This window comes from Arachis ipaensis, chromosome B04, assembly GCF_000816755.2.
Source record: "Arachis ipaensis cultivar K30076 chromosome B04, Araip1.1, whole genome shotgun sequence".
Taxonomy (NCBI): Eukaryota; Viridiplantae; Streptophyta; class Magnoliopsida; order Fabales; family Fabaceae; genus Arachis; species Arachis ipaensis.
In genome coordinates, this window is record NC_029788.2 from 132,449,911 (window position 1) to 132,453,988 (window position 4,078).

Genomic DNA, 4,078 nt, shown 5'->3' on the forward strand with positions numbered 1-4,078 from the left:
CAAATATATGCACCAAACCCTAAGTATTTATATATGTTCATAATCTATTAATATCAAATATATTTGTATTAGATGAAAGCAGATTACATGTAACTATTTTTATATGAATTTGATAATTAAAAATAATTATATAATTATAAAAAAATTAAGAATTATCAAAATTTATTATTTTTTTTATCATTCAATTATCAATTTAATTTTTTTAATTTGATTGATGATGAAAAATAATAAATTTTGATTGACTCTTAACATTCTTCTATAATTATTTATTCAACTATGAATTTTGGAAGAATATTACTAAAAGAGAAGACAAGAATATAAAATAAAAAGTATATATTCAAATAGGACTTTAAAGAATTTTGTATCCGATATTTTTGTCTCCAAAAAATTTTTATTACGTAGAGATTTTTGAACTTTATAAAAATACAACATATACATTATTTCGTCATATTTTTTATCGAAGACTTATTTGTTCAAATAAAAATAATAAATTTGACTAAAATGTAATAAAATTTTGGAGACAAAAACGTTTTACGTACAAAATTTTAGAGACCTATATATACTCTAAAATAGGTGAAAATTCAAGAATTGTCATCAACGACCGCTTCAATAAGATGAGCAACGAGAGAAACAGGATCGCCCATAATGAGATCAAATGCTAGCTTGAACACCACTGCAGATATCTCGCAAACCTTCTTTATTTTCTCATAATTTCTTTTCTTGTTTCCTCCTCTAGCACTAGTACTCTGATTTGACTCCATCTAGTAGAAGAAACAAGGATTTGTGAATGTAGAAGTAGTAACAGTAGCAAATTTTGAAGGACAATTTTATAGTGTTTATAAATTTTGTATCTAGGTTATAACCTAACAAGAGATAGAATTCACTCTTTTTTCAAGGCACCATAAAACACATACACCAATTTTAAAAGAGAGGAGTATTTATACAGAGTTACAGACATAGTTAATGACGTGTTGGTTTCAGTACGTGATTTCTAACGGGATAATAGTCAAATTAGTTCCTAAAAGATAAGATATTTTTCAAATTCATTTCTAAAAGACTTTTTCAATCAAATTGGTCCTTCAAGGATTACGAATTAATCATATTTTTCTTCCAGTCACTTCATTAACAATTTTTTTCAAAAATTGATGTTGTAAAACGTTAATTGATAATATATATAATACCTGATATGTTTAATTGGACATTGACTAAATATGTTTATGAAAATTTATTAATTTAATTATTTTTTTCAATTACAAAAATCCTATTCCTAATATGACCTAATGACTAAATTGATAAATTTTCATAAACATATTTAGTCAACGTCTAATTGAACATGTTATGTGTCATGTCAGATTGTCAGTTAACATTTCACATCATCAATCGTTGACGAAAATTGTGAGTAGAGTAATCGAAGGACAGATATTATTAATTCGTAATATTTGAAAGACCAATTTGATTGAAAAAATCTTTCAAATACGAATGTCTTATCTTTCGCCAAGGGGTTGATGTCACGGTGAACAGTGCTGACGAGACTGATCTGGGAGCAGCACGAAAGTCAACTGCTGGTGATAATGTCCGCGCTGAGCTTGATGGCATGGAGGGCAGGGAGAAGCGTGAAGTGCCTGATGCACCTGACGAGCAGAATCAAGCCGGAAAGGAGATTGGCAGAAGTGTGGAGCATTGTTCGAACAACATAGCGAAGGAAAATATTCCACCAAGTGTCGTTAATGAGATTCACGCTAGTTTGGACGGGAGTGGTAAGCAACATGTTGGCATATGTCTGATGAGGGGTGATGCAGTATAGAATTTAGATTTAGAGGATGAGAATACAGTGGTGGAGGAAACTGGGTTGAAGGATGAAGGGACTGTAAGGAATTTAGAAGATTCGGGGGACTCAGAGTAGGATGCAGAAGATGAAACTAATCAAAATGAGCTAGGAGAAAGTTGGGATAAAAATATGGCTGAAAATAGGGCTGCTTGAGATCTGGTGGTCGAATCAGGAACTGTTTTATATGACGAGGATGTGGACATTATAGCTATTCTCCAAGCTCAAAATGAAGTATAGGCACAAAAAAGAAGGCAAAAAAAAAAAGAAAGAGAAAGTAAGAAGGAGTCGCCCCAAAAATCGGAATAAGGTGTGTAATAAAGTTTTTAAATGATTTAGTTCGTGGAATATGAGGAGTTTAGGGGGTGTTGGAAAGTGAGAAATGGTAAAAAATTTAAGTGTAAAAATAATGTGAATATGATAGGATTGATAGAGACAAAGAAGGAGGTGATTACTAAGTTTGATGTAGTGTAATTTGGGGTAATGATGCGGTGGGTTTGGAATTTATGGAATCGGAAGGTGCTTCTGGAGGTTTATTAATAATATGGGATGATATAATGTTTAGATTAAGTAATTGTTATAAAGGGGAGAGATTGTTGTGTATAGAAAGAGAATTAAGAAACAATCATTTTTATTTGTGCGGTTTGCTTGGTGTATGGTGCGCATACAAGGGAAGAGAAACTTGTTGTGTGAAAAAGAGTTGAGTTTTTTATCGGGAATATGTCAAGTTCATGTTTGTTACATGGGTGTCTTCAATGAGATTGTGTTGGAAGAAAGGAAATGCGCTAGTGTGTTAACAACAATATGGAACTGATGAATATAGAGTTGTATGACTGTAAGTTTATGTAGTTCAGGAATCAATCGTGCAGTCGAATTGATAAAATGTTGGTGAGTTTGGTTTTATTGTTATCATTTGGAGCTATTGGTTGAAAAAGAATGACAGAATCTTCAAGAATCAAGAAATAAGTGTTGAAAGAATAGTTAATAGGTCGATTAGGAATTACAAATAGTGGAGTGATATTTGATCTTTGAATTTTGCTAGGAAACCAACAGGGATATAGCCAACAACAAGCCAACAAAGATTTTTGAATTGCATTCCATATTTATTAATTATCATTAATTAATGATTATTTAAATTTTAATTTTTAAAAGATACAAAATTAATGATTATTAATTACCTCTTCTTACTCTAATTTACTTTTTACCATTTATCACGCAAATTCTAATTTCTTTCTAAAAAAAACGTCCAACCTCTAAAAAAAATAACAAAATATAAAATAAAGAATCATCCAAATCTTAAGAAAAAAAACATACAAAACATAAGAAAAAGAAACATCCAGAACTAATAAAAAAGAATCATCTAAATTCTAAGAAAAAAATATACAAAACATAAGAAAAAAATCATCCAAAACTAATAAAAAGAATTCTCCAAATCCTAAATAAATAAATAAAAAACGCATTAGCTATACAGAAAATATCCAATCAAATGAAGAAAAAACATCCACTAGTATACAAAAAAAACATTCCCACGAGACGAACCAAATACAATTCACTTGCATGAAAAAAAAAAATAAAACAGCATCTTCTTTCTCCCGCCCCAACGTACCTTAGAAATAGATTGAATTGCAATTTCACACTCAAATATTCATTGCCTTCCATTAAATTATTATTCACAACAATGGCTTAATTAATATCATATTTATATTATAAGTTTAATTAACATGCATAATTTATAATATTAATAATATGTGCTTTTAAGACATAAAATAAATAAATCCTGTATTATTAATAAATTGATTAAATTCTAATGAGAATGTGAAGTTGTCCTTGAATTTGTTCATATCCCTTTAAATATTTAACAAGGGAAATTGCATGTTGTGCATGAAACGCCTAAATTGCTCACCTATAACTATAAGGTTATGACCCTACTTTGAATATAAAACAAAGGCAACAACACGGTTCATATTTTTTCTCTCATTTTGTACCTAATATTAATTATATTGGAAAGTAGTATATTCTAAATTTCCAACACTTTTCTTTTATTGGTCATATAAAATAGGAAAAATAATACCTGAAACATTGTTTTCTTATTGTTTGATTAATTCAATTCAAACTTCTTCTTATTTTTTCTGAATATCTTTTCGAAATTTAATAAAAGGTTCAGTTTCAAAAAATAATATGAATAATTTAATATTTCATATATATTATGACTCAAGATTTTAAATTAAAGATAATCTTAAGTAAATAAATGTA